Below are 21,254 nucleotides of genomic sequence, written 5' to 3' on the forward strand. Positions count from 1 at the left end.
ATGATACATGTGTAGAGGAGGCTAAAGGACAACTTGGGGAATCTGTTCTCTTCATCCACTGTGTAGGTCCCGGGGTTTGAACTCAGACCATCAGGATTGTTGGCAAGAGCCTCTATCTGCTGAGCTCTCCCGCCTGCCCTGGTAGTCTAACAATGATTTCTATGACTACAAATACTACTTGTCTCTTGTCCTACCCTAAACTTCTGTTATTAGTTACTTTTCTTGTTGCTCTGACAAGACACCTGATAAACAATGAAAGGAAAAACAGGCTTATTGCAGTTCATAGTTCAAGAAGATCCATCCCATCATTGCAGGGGAGGCCCGGCAGAAGAAGCCAGAGTCTGATTGGTCACCCTGTATCCTCGACTGGGAGGCAGAGGGCAAACGGGAAGCAGAGAGGGACTACAAAATCTTAAAGCCTGCTCCAGTGACCCACTTCCTCCAGCGAGGTTCCTCTTACTCAAGGGTCCGCCACCTTTCCAACAAGTGCTAACAGCTGGGGACCAAGTGTTGAAACACAGGGATCTGTGGGGGACATTTCACTTCCAAACCACAACCATGCCACTGATTACCAATGTCAATCAGTGTCATTTTTAACTTCATTAAATGTGATCTCACAGCCTTCCTAAGTGATCTATGTTTAGAGAATATACCTTATGTAATACTGGAATTCCTGGGGTGGGGGAAGTCTGCTGTGTTAACTTTCTACCACTGTGACAGAAGGAAGACTTATTTTGGTTCCTATTTCGAAGGTTTCTGTCCATGGTAATGTGGCTCCATTGTTCCGAGGAAGAAAGTCACGGTAGGGAGGGTGTGGCAGAACAGAGCTGTTCAACCTTCACAGTGACCAGGAAGGAGGGCAGGTGGAGACCAAGCATAACCTTCAAGGACAGGTGTCAGTGACCTACTTCCTCCAGCTGACCTCATCTTCTACAGTTTCCGGCACCTCTCAATTGCTCAGAAACCTCTGGACCCTTCAGTGGGATTAATCCATTAATGAGATCAGAGCCTTCATGATCAAACTGCCTTCCAAAGGTCCCCCTCTGATTGTGATTGCCTTGGGGTCCAAGCTTTCGATGCACCAATGTTGGGAGCATCTCAGCCCCCACAGCACTTGCTGTCTCCGAACTTCTAGGCGCGACAGAGGCTGGCCTGGCACACCTTCTCTTCATGAGCCACTCCTTTGCAGATCCAAACAGGCCTCAGCAGTCTGCAGTGATTCACTGTGTCAGACCCTGGGGCGCGCGTGTCTTTCCGTCATTCATTCTGCTCGGGACTTCCCTGTTTTCAGATCTGGTCTCCACTTCCGCCAACTTTTCTCTTCCAGAATGTTTTCTCTTGGAAAAGTAGACTTATAAGATCTCCTAACCGTCAGAGGCGGTTCAGAAAGTCTCTTCCACCCTGCCCTTCTGACATTCTTAAACTGAAGGTCACCAAGCGATGTGTTCTCCTGACCGTCCAGCGCTGTTTGCCTCTGCTGGCTGCATTGCTCTCCACTGACTGTCCTGTCTTGTCAGCTGCCTGGTGGAGCACAGGGGCTGCGGGCACTGTCTTTGGACTCTTTTCATACTCTGGCTCATCAGTTCTGGGCTTTGTGGGCTTAACCTTAATCCCTAATGCTCCTCAGTAAGATGAGGATGAGGTGCTGTCTTTGCCTTGTGTTTATTGTTAAGCTTACACGGGCTACTTCTTCCCTGGCATATAAAAGGCCAGCTATACATTCTATAAATACTTATTGTGTGACAGGCCCTGAAGATCTTATGTCAAACATCCAAGTTGTTGCCTTTCTATTTTAATGATGATGAAACACAATAAATAATAATAAAAATCCTAAAACCTGTACTACTGTCTGCCAATCATTTGTATTACTGTTGCAAGCATTTTAATGGTTGCTAGATCTTTTCTTTCACAGAACTTTGAGTTATACATCGTCATTATCTGCTTACAGATATGAAATGAAACAATCAGTATTTACACCAAGTCAAACAGTTAGGACGTGGAGTGGCAAGGACCGCACTGACAGGGTCAGGGAACAAAGCCCAGAAAAGGGATGAGAGCCAGGGCTCCTAGCACAGGAGGATGAAGGGCTCTGAGACGGTCTCCTAGAGTTGAGGGGCTCGTGGCAGGCAGAAGGGGGAGCAAAGGCCGACTTCTGCAGCAGGGATGAAATAAGATTGTACAAAGCGGCTCGAATGACGGTCCAGCCAGGACTAGCGGCCATTGAGGGCTGCAAGGCGAATCTGAATAGCTATGAAGGCTGACTATCGCACATGCTCTTTGTTCTGGCCGTTCTGAACACACACTGTGCTCTTCCCGTTTTCCTGTGAGGCCGGGATTGTGTATCTTGCTCAGTCTTGTATGTGCTCACAGGACTTGGTAGAACACTGACCTGCCTCCTTAAGACGCTGGTCATTCTCAAGAGACCAGATCTTACAGCCTGAAGAGATCAAGCCCCACCCCCATGCAGTTCTTTCTGGGACAGAGTTAACACAGGCCTTACTGTGACTTATGAAGCCTAGCTCTTCCATGCTCTTTGACATGTTAGTGATGGGACACTTCCTGCTAGCGTAGCAGCCCCTGCTTCTGAAGATCTGTTATTTCCTTTGTCCTTGGGATTGCTCAGGGCCTTGCTCCCAGGGATTTTCACTAGTCTCCTCTGCCTGCATCCTCTCTCTTTGACCGCTCTGTAGACCAGGTGGGCCTTGAACTCACAGAGATCAACTTGCCTCGGCCTCTGGAGTGTTGGAACTAAAGGCCCAGTAATGAAGTTCCTCTCCAGGTTTAGAAAGGAAGCCTCCTTCCTTTTCAAGCCCTCATCGTGTTGACTCTCATGTATGTTCTATAACTTTCTGTCTAGGGCTCTCCCTCCTACCTCGAGGCCTGACCATGGCCTGGAGGCCCTGTCTTAATCGCCACCTCTTTTCTGGAGGAGGGTTGTGCGTCAGCCTTTTCTTCCTTGGACCAACCACTGCTGTTCTCTTATGAGTGCTGTTGTATTTCATATCACTGCATTTATGGCTTTGTTAGCAGAAATTTAGTCCTTTTGATGCTTTGGATTTAGAATTTCAGTTTAATTGGGCAGACCTTGGGCTGTGGAGAACCAGATTTCAGCCAGCTCTGCCACTTAGTAGCACCTGTGGGCAGCTGGCTTTGTTTTTTGAATCTGTTCCCACATTTGTCAACTGCAAATAGGAGCATTCTCTTCAAAGAACATGGTCAGGATTATGGAAGTAACACGTAAAAAAAGCAGCAGACATTTATACATACATATACACATATACATACATATGTATGTATATATACATGTATGTACACTTTACAACATATATGTGTTATACACACACACACACATATATATATACATATACACTTCATAACATTTCTATACTCTGATGTCTTGCCCTTAGACCATAAAAATTGACAAAATGACGGTTCCCTGGTATGATTATGGGGAAGGTTTTTTATTTTAGATATGAGAGGGTGCAGCCAGAGGCATCTGGAAGAGTCCAGTGCAGAGAGAGAAAGCAGTAGACTGAACATGGCCAGCAGACTGGGCCTGGCCATGAGAGAAGCAGGAGCAGAGAGAAGGGCTGGGCTTGGGGCAGGAGGAGGGGCATAGAGAGAGGTGAGGAAGACAGAGAGAGAACCCATTGAACACAGCAGGGCTATAAGGAGAATGAGTGCTGTGGGGAGGGAAGCCCATGCGGTCCAGGAAGTTAAGGTGAGGGAAGGGGGTGGGAGGAGCTAGGATGCTAGCCTGGACTTCCAAATGTGCAGCAGGTCCTTGTGATAATGAGGGAGCCCGGAGGCCAGCGTGCCCTTAGGTAAGCTAATAGACACCGTATAGCCATTTGTCCCCTCTGTCTTCTGGAATTTGGGGAAATGGAGTTTTCTTTGGACCTGACATAAACCTATTCACCAATAATTCCCCAGAAAATTTTATTTCCATTTCTTAGATTCCTTAGATGATGTCCAGAGACAAAATTCCTCCAACTATGTTAGGCCCCATGGAAGCTGGCAATTAACATGCCCTTGACCTGTTGCCTCTTCTTTGCAGGGGATAACCTTGTCGATGAGCCACAGTTTCAGAGCATTCTTGTTTCAAGGATGACCCATGTCTCTGTCTGTGTGTCTTTGTGTGTTTAAATCTCCAGGTCTTTGCCCGGCTCTCAAATGATCCTGTAGTGCAGGCGCCGCAATACAGTAGTATCGTACCGTCACGTAGTACAGGCAGGCGCTACAGTTAATAAGAAGCCTGAGATAATAGGTCAACCAATTTATAATTAATGTAGACCTCTGTGTATTTCTTTGGGGCTGAATGACTGCGGGACCAGGCGGGACAGAAACCTCGGTCAACAGTTAGGGGTTATGATGGTTTAGTAAAGTGGTGGTTGCAGATTCTCCTCCAAGACCAATGACTTCAGTAACCATGGCTAGTTGGTTAGGTTTCCATACCAGACATAGTTGCCCTTTCTTTTGAGCAGGTCTTAAGTCCCGTTAGAGAGATGTTGGTTACTGTTAAGGTATGTGTGCCCTTATGCCATGTTGGTTGTTGTGATTCATAGGCATCATGGCTGGGTAGGACCATTGATTTCTTTACCTTTTTGGAAGCTTGCATGGTGCCTTTTGGTACCATCAAAGCTAGTCTTCAGAGATGAGACTTTCAGGTCAGTTCTAGCTCAGGGTCCTCTGAACCCTGTGTCTGAACTGCACGGTGTCATCAGCCATAGGGACTCACCTTCCTCCTCTGGGGACACCCAAGACAATAGCAGTAGCGTGTGATGTTTTGTGGAGTCTCTTGGACACCCTGGTCAGACTATTCTATCTGAGCAACTGAAACCAAACTAGAACACCAGCCACCTTGGCACCACAGGGAAATTGGTAGAACCCTTCAATCAAAGAAGAGCTAGGCTCTGCGCTTTTCCTATGCTCAGATGGGCCCATTGAAGCAGGCAGTGTGATTTGACCTGCCCCCACCAAGAGAGTTTGGGATCCCCCCAATAGATGAATGACTATTTTAGTTCTCGGTTAGTTCTTCAGTGATAGCATTACCCAGGGTACCCTCTAATGGGAGGATCCCCAATTCTTTCTCATTGGTCAGTGGTATTGTTTGGGTCCAAAATGTCCTCTACTATCCCAGATGTTAAAGGTTTGTTCTGTATGGTGACATGATCTGGAGCGGGTGGAATGGTTAGGGTGTGGACTGGGGTGTGTCCTTGGAGGAGAGGACACGACTTTGGTCCTCCCTTTGCTCTCTCTTCCCTAGCCATGAGGGGAGTGGCTTCACTTCATTACATGCTCTTCCACAGTGGCCTGCTTTGTCACACCCCGAAGCAATGGTTATGGATTGAAACCGCCAAAATCTTGAGTCCAGGTAAATCTTTTCTCCCCATAATCTGCTTATCTCTGGTGATGCTAAGTTGACCAACAGTCTTGCTTCTAACCTCCAAAGGAACTTCGGCATCTCCCCTTTTCAGCCTGTGACCTAAATCCTAAAATGCATTCCTTGTTCTTTCTTAATCTTGGTAATGAGTCACCTGGAGCATATGACACCCCCTATTCCCCAAGTCCCAGCTAAACTTTGCTGCCCTGTGAGGAATTTCAGGGTGCGTGTGATATGCAGAATGGCAATTTGCAGGCATACTCCAGATCTCGGAGCCCAGGCTGGCCGGGCTGCAGGCACTGCATTCATTCCCAACCTGGCCAATAAGTCTGCCTAGCACCAGCAACAGGTAGAAACTGAGGCAAGCTTCGCTGTGGCCACTAAGTTACACTGGTTCCTTCTCCTGGACCCGCACATGCAAGCCTGTAGTGTTTTCTCCAGCTGGAGTCTTGGAGCCAGGGACAAATTCCATTGGTCCCAGTTTTCTCCCATTTAATTTAAACGATACACCTTGGCTTTGCAGCATTTCTTGGCTTATCTTTCACTCAAAATAAATTTACATTAAGAAACAACCATAGTACAGTTGTTATAAAAATCGGGAAAATCCACAATATTAATTGGTCCTGAGCAATTGCCCTGTAAGCATCCGTGGGACTGAATGATGGTTTGTCCCTGAGCTATTTATTTACTTCTCAGAGATGCAGCCCAGTCTATATTATGCACATCTCACAGAAGACGCATTCAGACTTGCAAATACTTCTGGGGCCAAGGCAGGAGACTGTTTTCATTATCCTTCCAAATGCAGGTAGAAGCTGGGCGCTGATTGACCAAAGCTCAACCAGATCTGTCACCTGCCGGATTAACTGTTATAGAATGAGTAGGCTTTGACAGTGCCCAGTACCAGCTGGCCTTCTGGCACTGTAATTGTGGGCCAAGGCATTGACAGTTGTTATGTTTACCAAAACAGACCAATATAGTACGCTCTGGCTTGAATGCTGCTGGGGGCAGAGACCATGATTCACTTAATTTTGCATCTCTAAACCTGGTCCTGATGGGTAGATAGTCTTCAGTAAATACTTGCTCAATCAATGAATTTGTCAGTCCTGGAAATCCCCAGAAAAACCATTTCCACCATTTTGACCAAATTTAGGCAAGCTTTTATTAAATATTTAAATAATGACCAAGATGGAATTTGGTAAGGACCATTATCTGGAACTTTTCCAGATAAGTGTCCTGAGATACATGTTGGTGGGGCTTATACGAACACAACCCGTAGGCCACTGTACTTTCCTAGGACACTTTGTTGTTGTTTTGGCAGAACTACAACTTCTAGAATCCCAGGTTACCTGTTTCTTGGGCAGGTGTTATATTTCAAGAACTACAATTCCCAGAATTCCAGGAAGTTACATGGTATTTGGTCAGGGAGTGCATACAGGTTGATTTTGGAATCAACCTGTAATAATAGAATCAATCAAAATTAGGAAAATATATAGAGAATATATATGAAACAATGTATGTTTCATAAAAAAAAATTATTGTTTTTTTTTCTCTTTGAAGGATAGACACAAGACAGCTGTAGTGTGTTTTGAAAACCTAAAAGCATCACAACTTGAGGAGATATTGTTCATCATCCCTCTGAGAAGATGGATTCAGCTGGTCGCCTTGGGGCATCATAAGCAAATGCATGCCCGGGAGACAACAATACTGGAGACTTCTTTTATTTCACAGCTTGGTAGCCGCTGCTGCTTCTCCCCTTGGTGTGCAGCACCTTGAACTGTCACTGTCCTTACTGGGTCAGGGTTGCCCCTGTGTCCTGTATGATACAAAGTTAATGAGCAGCGATTTTTAAATGCCAGGTTAGTCATTCAGAATTTACTGTGCAGACGCACCTTGCGACTTCCAAGAGAAGGGTAACACTTACGACGCCTCCCCAACATGTATGACCGTGGAGTCCCTGGGAAGGAGACACTGTGGGGTTGCTTTTCCACAGCACCGGCGGACCAGGGGACATCGGAACTGACAGATGCTCAGGAAAACCTGACCCTTCCTCTCCTACCACACTAAGGGTGAATTGTGCCTTTGTGATCATAACATTTAATGGGATTCAGAAAAAGCTCCTCTGCAAAAGGTTGCAAGCTGCTACACTCTACCGATTTCTTCGTTTCTTTCCAACTTTCAAGTCCTATGACGCTTGCATAATTAGGTGGATTCACCTCTCTAGGCATTGAACACAATTTTCCTGCTTTTTCTTTTCTTCAGTCATTTGCTAACATCTATGAGTACACACACACACACACACACACACACACACACCCCGTTGCACACACACTGTGTTTCCTGGAGTGAATTATTTAAAATGACTGGCTGAATGAATCTCTGCTCACTGGATCGCCAGCATTTAAGTCTCACTTAGGTTCTGACTATACTTTTTATTTCAGTTAAAAGCAAACAAGCCACACTTCCAGCAGAGAGGTGACTTGAGGCTGCAGAGGGCGGTTTTAGAACTTTTTTTTCTTCCTCTGCAGTCAGAAACAGGGCAGATGAACATGGCACGAAACAGAAGCTTTTACCCACTCCAGACTGGGGAAAAAATAAAAGCTCCTGTTGCTTGTCTTGACTTATGCTAAATTTATCGTGGCTTTCACACCGAAACCACCTCAGCCTCAAAAAAAGGGACAGATCTCCACTTACTTACGTGAGGAAGCTGACAATTACCTCCCAGGAGAGTGTGACGGTTTCGGGCTTAGCTGACAGTGGAGATCTTCCCTGAGGAAATGGATACACCTGAGGAGGCTTTTGCCCTCATGTTGCAGGGTGGTAACCATCTCCACCCCCAGAGCCTTGGCTCCACAGTGTGAGGGTGTCTGTGGTTGGCAGTGGCTTACTCTAAACTTGGGGTGGTGGGAGGAAATGCTTGCTCTTTGTTAGAAGGCACCCCTCCCCCCATCGCCGCTCCACAGCCAAGCCTCGTGTCTCCCTGCACTGGGTGTTGCCTTTTTATTCTTAAAATTAAATATCATGCTGCTCAACGTCGTCGCTTAACTCAGAAGCTCCCTGATTCTCTGAGGTGGCGGCAGCTGAGCCAAAACGGGTTATGAAAGGCCCATCCAGGGTTAGGACGGCTGGAGCAGTGAACTTTTCAATGGAGGGCAAAGACTGCACGTGTGCCTTGTTATAGGACAGCGAGGAAGTTGATCAATTGAAGTGAAATTAAAAATTAACGTGCTTTTGTTTGCTCGGCTATCATCTTTGAAGTAGGCCAATACCCAGGGCCTGTGCCAGTAACCTGGTTTGAGGCTGGCCATGGAGTATGCTTGAAGCGCGGCGTGGGTAAACAGAGCTGAGAGCTGCTAGGCAGGCCTGGGACTAAATACATCCGGGACATGGACCGTCCCAAAGTGCTTACGTGCTCCTTTCTGGGGCTGGTGTTTGTGCTGCTGCCGTGCAGGGTTTCAGAGGACCCAGGGCCTGGGGATGGCATGCCCTCCAGTGGTTCTCTCCAAAGGAGACCAAGGACACTAACTGATATCTGCCTCTTTCCTTCGCTCTTTTTCTGCCCTCTTCCTCTCCGCAGGGCAAGATGGCAGTTGGAGGTATAAGCGACCTGACTAGAGATGAGAGTGGTGTGTTTATAGGAGACACAATATCCAGGCATAATCTGGGGGTGGCTTGTTCCCACTTACCCCTGTCCCTTTTGGCGGTGTGTGCGAGCGTACCTGGGAAGTACACTTAAATGTACCTCTGAGCGCTGTTGTCATTAGGGTTTCCGTTTGCTACGATGAAACACCATGACAAAAATACCTTGGTGAGGGGAGGGTTTATTGCAGCCTATAGCAGTCGTTCATCATCCGGGAAGTATGGGTGAGGATCTGGAGGCGTGAACTGAATCAGAAACCTTGAAGGAATGCCGCTTGCCAGCTTGCTCCGCATGGTACACTCAGTCTGATTTGTTATAGCATCCAGGACCACTTTCCCAGAGGTGGGACCACCTTCAGTGAGCTGGGCCTGCCCACATCAATCATCAGCCAAGAAAATGCCCCATAGAGCCCATCTGGTGGGGACCATTTTCTCAGCTGAGGTTCCCTCTTCCCAGGTGACTCTAGATAGAACCAAGTTGGCATAAAATTATTCAGCAGAGCTGTAAATAGACGTTTCCAAATTCTACAAGGCTGGTGACCAGAAAGCACTGACTGTTCTTCCAGGGGAACTGGTTTCAGTTCCCAGCATCCACATGATGGCTCACAACTGATTGTAACTCCAGAATCCAACACCCTCACACAGACATACATATGGGCAAAACACCAATAAAATAAAAATAAATTAAAAAAAAATCTACAAGGCCAAGTGACCGAATTTCATGATTGTGGAGAGTTAAACATTGGAGACCAGAGCCAGTTTACCTTGGGCTATTTTTAGTCCCTTTGAAAGCAATTCCTCACTTACCCCATATCTGACCAACACCCTTGTAACTCTCAAAGCTTTCAAGTATTTTTAGCAGATCACTAGCGCCCACCAATCTGAAAGCTAAGATGTCATCAGGGAGCACCCGAGACTGATAGCGGCGTTCTCTCAACTTTGCGGTCACCCCATCAACCTGTGGCTCCACCAACATATGTAGGAAATGTCTTGCTCTGTGACTAAAGACTCTCGGGTAAGCTCTTCTGCAGGGAATGGGTTTTCCACAGCAGCCTGAACCTGTGTTCCAGGACTGCGATCACCCACATTTGACTCCATCATTCATTCCTACTGCCTTTGAGATGGGAGCTGGGGGAGCTTCGTTGGTTTTCTCGTTGATGGCACAGTTACTGGTCTATAGCTACTCAAGAAACACTTGATGACTGGAATTAGTAAAAAGTGAGTGAGTGGACAAAGCTCGTGTAAGACTCGGAACGAAAGAATATGAATTTGAAATTTGCAGTCAATCGATCGCCTGTAGTTGTTGATCCCTGTCTCTACTGCTTTCTCGTTTCTTGTTTTTATTTACTTTTTTCTCTCTCCGTGCATGTGTGTATTCTAGTAATCCTGAACAAGAGTGGTGATGTGGGTATTAAAGGGTGTGTGTGAATATGTGTGTGTGTGATTTGTCCCCTGGAGATATTTAGCAATGTTTTGGCGGTCATATCTCAGGGAATGCTACCAGTATCTAGTGAATAGAGACCAGCTCATCATCCTACAGCATTGAAATATTGTGATCAAAATGTCTGTAGTGAAGGATTAAGAAATAATCATATAAATGCTGGTATAAGAGAATGTTATCAAATTGTTCATGGTTACAACTTATGCAGAGGAAAGTGGAAGAGGGTTTTGAAAAATGATTTTCTTACCAAATTCAGTCACTTATTTGTATTAGAATTATTTTTTGGACAGAGTCTGTATGTGGCCTGAAACTTAAGATCTGTCTGCTTCAACTTCCAGGGGTTGGAATTACAGCAATATGTCACCATGCCCAGCTTCTGGAATTTATTAATTTTTATTTTATGTGCATGTGGTGGTTTAAATAAGTATGGCCCCTATAGGCTCATATATTTGAATGCTTAGTCACCAAGGATGGGAACTCTTTGATAGGATTAGAAGGATTAGGAGGTGTGGTCTTGTTGGAGGAAATGTGTCATTGGGGTTTGGCTTTGAGATTGTAAAAGCCTATGTCAAGCCCAGTCTCTGTCTTCTGCTTACAGATCAGGATCACAGATCTCAGCTAGTGCTCCAAAACCTCCCTGCCTGAGAGCTGCCATGATTGCTCTCCACCATGGTGGTAACGGACTAAGCTTCTGAAACTGTAAGCAAGCCACCAATTAAATGCATTCCTTTATAAGAACAGACTTGGTCAAATTGTCTCTTCACAGCATCAGAACAGTGACTAAGGCACTGTGTGAGTGTTTGCCTACATATATGTACCTGTACCATAAATACGCAGTGTTTATGGAGGTCACAGGAGGGTATCAGATCCCGTGGAACTGGAGTTACAGACCGTTGTACGTCACCATGTGGGTCTTTTGGAAGAACAAGTGTTTTTAATCACTGGGCAATCTCTCTAGCCCCCAGATCTAAAATTAAAAACAAACAACAAAACCCACCAGTGAATTAGAAAGCTATCAAAACCAGCTGGCTACTGAGCAAACAGGTATTATTAGGATCCTAGCAGAGGGTGATGAAAAAGGGTGGGTGCTGCTCACAGCAGCAGAGCTGAGCAGACAAGTTCTCATTCAGCAGGGCAGAAGGCCCTTGATGTTTGCTGGAATATTGCTTTTCTTTTTTAATCAAAAAGGAAAAGCACTCGGGGTGTTGTAATTACTGAGCATGTTGGTTCCAAAGCACAGTTGACGGCACTTTGTCTTAAAAGGAGGAAGCCAGATCTAGACAGGAGAAACTCTCAACTGTGTCTGCCCTCTAGGGCGGCCTCCCCTTCTATCTCACCTATTTTGGCCCAGCCTCGGCCCTCAGGGAGCAGAGTCTCAGAGGAGGATATGGTACAAAGGAGATGATATTGCTGTGTTTGTGCTGAAATCGCTCTAGAAACATCCACATTCACACCTTCCCTTTACAGAAGAGGGAATGAGGCCCAGGAAGGTTAAGTGTGCCTGGGACTATACAAACAGCTCATGTCAGAGTAGGACTGAAGGCCAGGTCTCTGCCCCGAGGTTCTGGGGGAGGCTGTTGCTCCAGGATATCCCTTGCTTCTCCTTTGTCACCACAGCAGCTAACAGACCATTTACTAGGCAGGACCTGGACTTGGTCCACATTGCTAGACTATAGTTTATAGGAAATCCAAAGGGGGCCTGAGGCGTTTCCAGCAGTAGCCCACACAACAGCACAGCCTGGACCAAGCAGAACACGCTTGGTCGCTATGGGAAGCAAGCCAGGGAGGTCTGGAGCTGGTTGTGAGGGGAAACTACACAGACCTAAACTCATGTTTGGCTGGTTGTTTCCATGGATGGGCCAGTGCCAGAATGAACAGTCTTGGGAATAAAATGATGTGTGGGATGGGGTGAAGTATGTGTGTGTGTTTACATACATGTGTCTATGTTAGTGCACATAGAGAAAGGTTATATGTATTGTGTGACTTTTCCTAGGGCGATGTTAAGAATCTTCTCTTTACTTCTGACAGGGCACCTACAGACCAAAGGAATAAGTCCGTTCAAATTCAGCTTGGCAGACCAATGAATCTATTGGGTTTATTTACAGGGGCTTGGATAAGAGAGTATTGGTAACTTGTGTGGATGGAAGTACCCAGAAATAAACTTCACGTCTCTTGAAGAATCTACAAGCCTGAATGACTGAGTAGGACCTAGTAGTTGTGGGGCATTAGGATGTTTACAACCCAGCCAAATTTTCTCTATTTTTAGTGCTTTTGAATGTCATTCATTGTCCTTTGTGTCTTATGTAGTCTTATGACTATGAGAACCTTTGAAGTGTATTCTGAGCAGACTGCTAGTTTGCACAGATCCCACAGCTGAGAACACTATCAAGAGGCCCCTGAAGTCATGGTAGGGCTTCTCCCTCTGCTGTAACTTACCTACTTGTGGTCCCTGCTTGTGTATTTGACAGATGTGTCAATTTATGACTCTCTTTGTCCATAATTGATAGAATTATGTATTCACCTCCACAGAACATATCTGTCAGAGCAACCTGAGCCTGTGTCCCCAGACCACGGTCACTTATATTTGACCCTATTTTCTTCCTTTTTCCTTTCAAGACAGGGTTTCTCTGCGTAACAACCCTGGCTGTCCTGGAACTAACTGTGTAGAACAGGCTGGCCTTGAACTCACAGAGATCTGCTTGCCTCTGCCTCCGGAATACTGACTGGGATTAAAGACATGCACAACCACCACCCAGTTGACCCCGTTTTCTTACTTCCTTAAGACAACTGCATTTTTGTGCTGACAGTTTTGGTACCTAAATGTGGGGCCCCAAGGACCCGCTTGGAGCAGACACTCATGGTCCCTTGTGGCCTGCTGTCTCTTCCCACTTTGAGTGGATGATGGAGAGTTGTCTGCAGGGCTCATGCTGTGCTTGACTTGGCCTATGATCCACTGACTGCTATTTTTGTCTTCAGTCATTGGTTGTTTTGCTCATTTCAGAATGTTCACGTATTAGCTACCATTCATTTTTCTATTGTCCCTTTTTAAATGTTTAAATTCTGTGTTTTCCTGTGACTTCTGATTATTATAAACTTGTTTCTTTTTGTTTACTGAAAACCTGCTCCTCTGCCCTATAGGGTGGTGACTTCGGGGAGAACACCACACACAACGTTATGAGAAAGTCCCAGAAGATGCCTTATTCCTGGGTTGGAGGGATTTTGTTAGGATGAAAGCTGGTTCTCAACTCTACTTTCTCCTTATTCAGTCCACATTCCCAGCCCAAGGATGGTGCCATCCATATCCAGGGTGTGTTATCTCCTTAGTTAAACATTCCTCAAAGACACACCAAGCTCCGTGCTTCCGTATCAAGTCCACAGTGAAAATAAATCATCACAGGGTTGCTGTCTGCTGCCTAATCCCTCCCTGCTCTCTTCCCCTTCTCTGCCTTTGCCTCTTTTGAAAAGACAGGTGTTCTGCATCCGTAGCCAAGCCTAGCTAAAGTAACACATTTAAGACTTAATTGTAAGATTTGAGACTTTAGAAACTCATTATGCAAGGAATTGATCTCAGACCTGACAAAAATACAGATATTAAAATTAAAATATTAATTTGTTTATTTGTAAAGATTTGATTTTGTGTGTGTGTGTGTGTGTGTGTGTTGCACAAATTCTACTTGGTCTTATTAATAAAAACCCAGAGTCAGATATAGAGGTAAATGCTGAAAGATCGGAGAAGCAGAGCAGCCAGCCACTAGTTCTCACTTCTACGAAAACCTCAGACTGATTGGGCGATCCTGTCTCTCCTAATCCTCACACCAAATGCCATCTCTATGAAACCTCAGACCTTGAGCTTCTGTCTCCTCCCACTTTATATTCCTCTCTCCATCCAGCCATATCACTTCCTGTCTCCACCTCCCCAGTGCTGGGATTAAAGGTATGAGCCACTACTGCTTGGCTGTTTCTCTTTTAGACTGATTCAATCTTGTGTAGTCCAGGCTGGCCTTGAACTCACAGAGTTCCGTCTGCCTCTGTCTCCTGAGTGCTGTGACTAAAGGTGTGTGTCATCATTGCCTGCTCTCTGTGGCTAACTAGTGTGACTAGCTCTGCACTCTGATCTTCAGGTAAGCTTTATTTGTTAAAGCACAAGCAAAACATCACTGTGTGTGTGGGGGGGACATTCAATAACCTGGAATTGAAGTTACAGGCAGTTGTGAACTGCCTGATGTGGGTGCTGGGAACCTAATGTGGATCCTCTGGAAGAACAGCAAGAAGGGAAGATTCAGAAGGAGTGCTTGCTGCGAGCTGGGCGTGGTGGCTCACGCCTTTAGTCCCAGCACTTGGGAGGCAAAGGTAGACGGATCTTTGTGAGTTCAAGGCCATCCTGGTCTATAAGAGCTAGTTCCAGGACAGGCTCCAAAGCTACAGAGGAACCCTGTCTCAGAAAAAAAAAAGTGCTTGTGCTTGCTGCTGTCATACAGGACCTGGCTTTGTTTCTCAGCTCCCATGTGTTGGCTCACAACTACTGTCTCTAACTCCTGTCCAGGGAATCCAATGCTCTCTGGTCTCCATGGGCACCAGGCATATGTATAGCACACATCTACACATGCACCAAACACCTTTGTATAAAAAGAAGGAAAAACCTCTCTTAATTAGCTGTTAATTTTGGGTTTTCTAGCATAATGTGAGTTGTATTGGCAGATCGTCCTGTGCCGTGTGTGCATGATGAAAGCTGACTCTGCGAAGAACAGACAAGCTTTTTTTTTGGTCTCAGACTCAAGCACGATTGTCTCACAGTCTTGTGTTTCCTGAGGCAGGCTTCCTCTTGTCTCTATGACAGGGAGAAAGGAGAGCAAAGAGCGAAGGGTTGTATCCACATCGCATCCCTGAGCGAGGCTAGCTGTTAGCCCTTTCCAGAGGAGATTCTTGAGCATCCCGTGGGGTAAACGTGGCTGCAGGACCAGTGAGAGGGGAGAAGCTCACCCATGAGGAGAATGCTCAGGCTCGCTGGGACATCTTCAGTCAGGAGCCCAGCATGGAGAGAAGCTCACCCATGAGGAGGACGCTCTACCTTGCCTGGACATCTTCAGCCAGGAGCCCAGCGTGACTGTTTTCAGCAGGGTTTCCGTCCCCAGTGGGGTGTTGTAGTAAGGACACTCCACTTGCTCTCCCAGTTGAGTCACTGCGTGAGTCACTGCTTGAGTCACACCAGGTGTGTCTGCGGGATGTCGTACGTGCTTGATTTGACTGTGCTTGCCGTCCGTCTGCCCCTCTATCAGCTGTTTGTATTGCTCATCCACTTCTTGTTTCCATTTAATAATCTTGTCGAATGAGTGAGCATGCCTGCTGTGAATCATTTCTCATATATAATAATGGTTTATATTTGGCATTTTCAGATGTTAATTCTGGAAACTAAGGCAAACAAACAAAAACAAAAAAAAACAAAAAAAACAAAACCAAGTCAAATTCTCCACTCTGGGTTTATAGGGACATATAACTAACGTCTTACATTTAAAAGGTGATTACATTGTTAAGATACGGTTTTATTAAATTCTCATAAATTGTCTGAACTATTTTTGTTGGGAAGAATTAAAATGTAATTTTAAAAGATTAAAAATATTTAAAAAACGTAAAGGAAGGTGAGATGCCTAACCAGATGGTGGTAAACGTGTTACCACCAAGCTTGATGACCTGAGTTTGATCTGAAGAACCCGGATGGCGGAAGGGCAGTTGCTCTATGACCTCAATATGTGTGCTGTGTCACATGTACACACACACACACACACACACACACATTTTTAAATTTTAATTAAAAAAACCACAAAGGGTTGGCCTACATGCAAAGACACTTCTACGTGGTTTCTGGGCTTTGTCTGTGCAAAATACATATGTATTTTTGCCAATGTTAAGCTTGCTATTCATGCAAAATAAAGATGTAAGTTTTCATCGTTAATAGATACTGCATTGTTATAAATAATATTATGATATCATAAATTTCAAGATCTAATTTAGCATAGAAGCACAAACATCCTGAAGTTATTAAGGCAAACCCAGAGTTGTCCACAAAAGTCAAGGTTGGGTGTAGGGTCTCTGTGTCTAATATTTATGCTTATAACAGAAGACGATCTAATGATGTATGTAATGTTATTGGCTATATTAACAAGTGTCTGACAGACACAGCATGATAAAATGTCATTCCGAGTTTTGTCGTCTTTTTGGACAGGCTGTATTTTTATGAATGGTGAGTATGCAAATGCTGTGGGTCTAGCCTGCTCTCATTGGCTCTAGCTAACCTGAGCCACTGGGTTCTCACTCTATTTCTTCAGGTTTACTTTATTTTTATTATATTTATTTATTTATTCGTGTGCATATGTGTATATGTGTGTGATAGCACACATGTGGAGGTCAGAAGGCAAGATGGGGGAGCCCGTGCTCTCCTTCCACCATGTGGATCCTGCAGATGCTCAGGTGGCCAGGTTGGGCAGCTCTTCCCTCTCTGCCTTTGGTCCTCTGAAAGGAGCTGCTAGCTCCTCTAGTTCTCCAGAGAAGCATCTTATCTTATACACAACACTAAATTACAGGTCTAACATAAGGAGTTTTGGCACCCTGTGTGTTTCTCTTGCTTCTTCTGCCTTCTTCCTTACACAAGACAGTGCGCTGCTCATGGTCACTGGAAGACCTTGCTGGGTGTCATGTTCTCTAACTCTCAGACTCTTGTTAGACAAAGACCAAAAAATATGTAAAAGAACCCTTTTAACTGATTGATTTTGTTTTTTGACAGTTTCATACATGTATATAATGTGTTCTGCTTACATTCTTCCTCTTACCTTCGCTCACCTCCCTCCCAGCCTCTCTTGTCTTCCTCCCACTGCTATCAACCCCACCTCATCCCTTAATCCCTTTCCCAGGTTCATGACTTTTGATTTGGTTTTATGAACCACTAGTTTAATTCCAAGTACTAATGGAACCTGCCTAAGACCGGTAAAAGATGAAAGCTTTTCAGATTAGGAAAAATGTGAGCAGATTATCTGCTTGCTATATCATAAATATAATTTAGATTCAATTCTTATTTATTTATTTATTACTTTTATCTACATTTATTTTATGCTGAATTTATTCCCGTGCTGTAAGTTTTTGTTTCTTCAGTTTTTTGTTTTGTTTTTTTTTTCTGGGATGTCCTTTTCTTCTGTGCAACCTCCTCTTCTGGCTTTGGAACAGTCTGTTCCTTTTCAGTGAGGATCATGTCGATGTGGCGGGGGAGCGCATGCACGGCTTCATCCAGCCGCTCTGTAAGTTCGTCGCGCATCTTTGGTGCTTTATTCACCTGTGTGTGTTCAATGACCAGAGAGAATCTGCATCCAAACCCTTCAGTCCAGCATTGCTCTCTGCATTTTAAGCATGTGCAGCAAAATTTCAGCACTCCTTTTTGGCCGCCTACCCTGTTTCCAGTCCCACTGTTTGGCCTGGGCGCACCTACCGACCCCACCATTGTACCGTTGGAATGGCACACACCGCTCCATCACTGTACCGTCGGAAAGGGACACACCGCTCCACCATTTTACCGTCGGGATGGCACACACTGCCACTTTAATGTGACATCTTTCAGATACTTGATGGCTTTATGGATATGCAAATCTTTGATGACCTGGGCAGTTTCACGGGTGTTCTTAAAGTGAACCTGAAGGTTTGATCCTCTCGATTTCCATCATTTTGTAGGGTTTTCTGGATCAAGAGAGTAGAGAACAATCTTCACAGGTTGCCTCAGGTCGCTTACAGGGTCAACTTTCTTTTAATAAGTTGGTAAATTTGTTTATTGTATTGCTTTGTTTCATGATGTTAAGGAAGGGTTTTTATGTTAAATCTTTTTTTTCTAAAGAGTTTTTCCAAAATGTAAAAGAAAAGATGAGAACAAAACTAAGAGTCTTAAGTATGTTATGAAAAGGTTTGGAATGGATACGATTTGAAGATAGCACACACATACACATGCATATATACAGGCACACCCACACATACACACATACACACACGCACATACACATGTACACACATGCTTATGCACACACACATGCACACACATGCATACACACATGCACACACATAGACATACATGCTTACGCACACACACTCACACATACTTATGCACACACATATATACAACATGCACATACACATATACACACATGCTTATGCACACACACATGCATACACACATGTACACACATAGACACACATGCTTATGCACACACATACACATGCATACACACGTGTACACACATAGACATACATACTTATGCACACACGCTCACACATACATACATATGCACATGCACACATATACAACATGCACAATTAAAAGTTCCTTAGTTTAAAATAAATATAATATAATGTTAAAACTCAACTTTTTGTTTTAAAAAAATTACTCCTTGTGCTTAAAGGTACTTGTACTCTATGAAATATTTTATTTGATATTAAGAGTATTTAAAGGGTTAGGCAGTGGTGGCAAATGCCTGTAATCCCAACATTTGGGAGGCAGAGGCAGGTGGATCTCTGTGAATTTGAGGTCAGCCTGGTTTACAAAGAGAGTTCCAAGATATCCAGGGATGTTTCACAGAGAAACTCTGTCTCAAAACAAAACCAAACCCCCCAAAACAGGAAAAAATATTTAAAAGAATTTAACACTTAATTCTAGTTTTTATTTTAGCTATATTAATTTTATAGCAGCAACCTCACATAGAGTAAGTGGCTATTTTTGGAAAATATTAGTCTTTAATGTCTAAATAACTACAACTCTCATCTGTGGATAATAATGTGATCTATTCTATTACCTTGGTATTGTATCAGACTTGAGCTTAGGAAAGTAAGTGGAAAATTACTTTAAGAGTAAAATCAGGGCTGGGCATGGTGGAGCACACCTTTAATCCCAGCACTCAGAAAGCAGAAGCAGGCGGATCTCTGTGAGTTTGAGGCCAACCTGTTCTACAAAGCAAGTTCTAGGACAGCCAAGGCTGTTATACAGAGAAACCCTGTCTAAAAAAAAAAAGAAAAAAGAAAGAAATCAAATAACATTTCAGTATTACTAGTAAAAGGTAGAAACAAGAGGTCAGACCTGATAAAAATTAAGACTTGTAGGTTTTGTGGCCATAACCAAATATTTTTAATTTTTGAGACAAGATCTCTCTACATAGCCCTGGCTGTCCTAGAACTCCATCTGTAGACCAGACTGGCCTTGAACTCATAGAGATCTGCCTGCCTCTGCCTTCTGAGTACTGGGATTAAAGGATTGAGCCACTACTTCTAGCCATTACCAAATCTTATCATGTTTTATTTTGTAAGCAGAAAGAGAACTCATTTTTGCAATATTGTCAGTTTACTTTTTATTGGTCAAATACAAATATTAAAAAATTAAATCCTGGCTAACTGTACCATAGGATACCTTCAATACTTATTTAATCAGGAAACATGAGATCTTAAGTTATGAAACACCACACATGTTATTTTAACTGGAGAGTGACATCTTTTGTATAATTTGGATAAGGAGAGCTCATCCCAGGAACATGGTTTTGGTTTTTCTCCAGGATCTTGCTGTGGAAAAACTGCAAAGGATTCTGAATTTTTGGTTGTAATTAAAATTAAGTCTCTTACAATAGTGTATGTCTCCTCTTAATCAAGGTGGTTCATCTAGGTTTGTACGTATTTTTATAGGCTGCCCACTACATCTTTTATTTACTTATCTAGGTCTCCACTATTTATTCGTTAAGGAAATCAAGAGCTTTAGTCAATTTTGAGAAGAATTAGTGTCATTTGTTTAGCTATCAATCCAGAGGTTGAAGATCGTAGACTGATGTGAAATTCCTTTCTGTACACTGTGAATTCCATTGATTAATAAAGGAACTGTCTTGGGCCTGCACGGGGAGTAAAGGTAGGCAGGGAAAACCAAACTGAATGCTGGGAGAAAGAAGGAGGAGCTGGAGAGAAGCCATGGAGCTGCCGCCAGAGACAGACATGCTGGAACCTTGCCAGTATGTCACAAACCTCGTGGTAAAATATAAAATCCTGGAAATGGGTCAATACTAGATGTGAGAACTAGCTAGCAATACACTTAAGTGATTGGCCAAGTGGTGATTTAAATAATATAGTTTCTGTGTGATTATTTCAGGTCTGAGCTGCCGGGCGGCCAGAAAACAAGTGGTCTCCCTACAACAATAGACACAACTAAAAATTAGTATCATAAGCCAAATTTTACAAATAGATTTAAGTATTATCCATTGAAACTGTTTGTACAATTGTTTTGTAAATTATCAGGAAGGTGGCAAGTAGGAATCATTCCTTGCAATAGGTTTTTAGCTGGTTTTTTTTTTCTTTTCTTTCTGCTGCCGATGAAGCAGCCAGCAAGTGAATGTTTCATCCAATGGGAAAAAACACAGATGCAGAATTTGGATACAACCTAATCACAGATTTTAAACTACTCATTAGTAAAAGAATAAAACAAAATCTTTGTTCTCAAAGCCAGTCTTTTGTAAACATTATCAAGGACAGGTCAATATTTAAGAAAACCTTATTTGTTTTAAGCAAAGAGTCTAGCATGTGTTGTATCAAAGGGCATTGGATTTTGGCCTTATGAATTTTAACAACCCCCTAATTTCAATCATTTGAAGTAAACACACCCATGTTATCTTTACCATTTCACAACCTTTTTGCAACATACTTAGCCTTCAAGTTTTGACCTCCTTGGTCTATTTCCATTTTTTGAATAAACTGTTACTTTAGTATAAAATCTTTGTACAAAACACTTTCTCA

At 43.9% G+C, this 21,254-nt stretch overlaps 1 long non-coding RNA gene across 2 annotated transcripts; it reads left to right on the top strand.

Moving 5' to 3' along the window:
• The first annotated feature begins 9,713 nt into the window (after window positions 1-9,713).
• LOC146893642 (uncharacterized) lies at window positions 9,714-20,977 on the top strand. Of its 2 annotated transcripts, none has more exons than XR_015003282.2 (3): window positions 9,714-10,034; window positions 11,059-11,159; window positions 15,298-20,977. It is a non-coding gene; the product is annotated as an uncharacterized LOC146893642 (long non-coding RNA). The 2 variants fall into 2 exon arrangements; XR_015003281.2 differs by lacking the exon at window positions 15,298-20,977 and adding an exon at window positions 12,489-13,434 and having other exon boundaries at window positions 9,716-10,034.
• Window positions 20,978-21,254: the final 277 nt, after the last annotated feature.

This window comes from Myodes glareolus, chromosome 7, assembly GCF_982192425.1.
Source record: "Myodes glareolus chromosome 7, mMyoGla1.1, whole genome shotgun sequence".
NCBI classification, from domain to species: Eukaryota; Metazoa; Chordata; class Mammalia; order Rodentia; family Cricetidae; genus Myodes; species Myodes glareolus.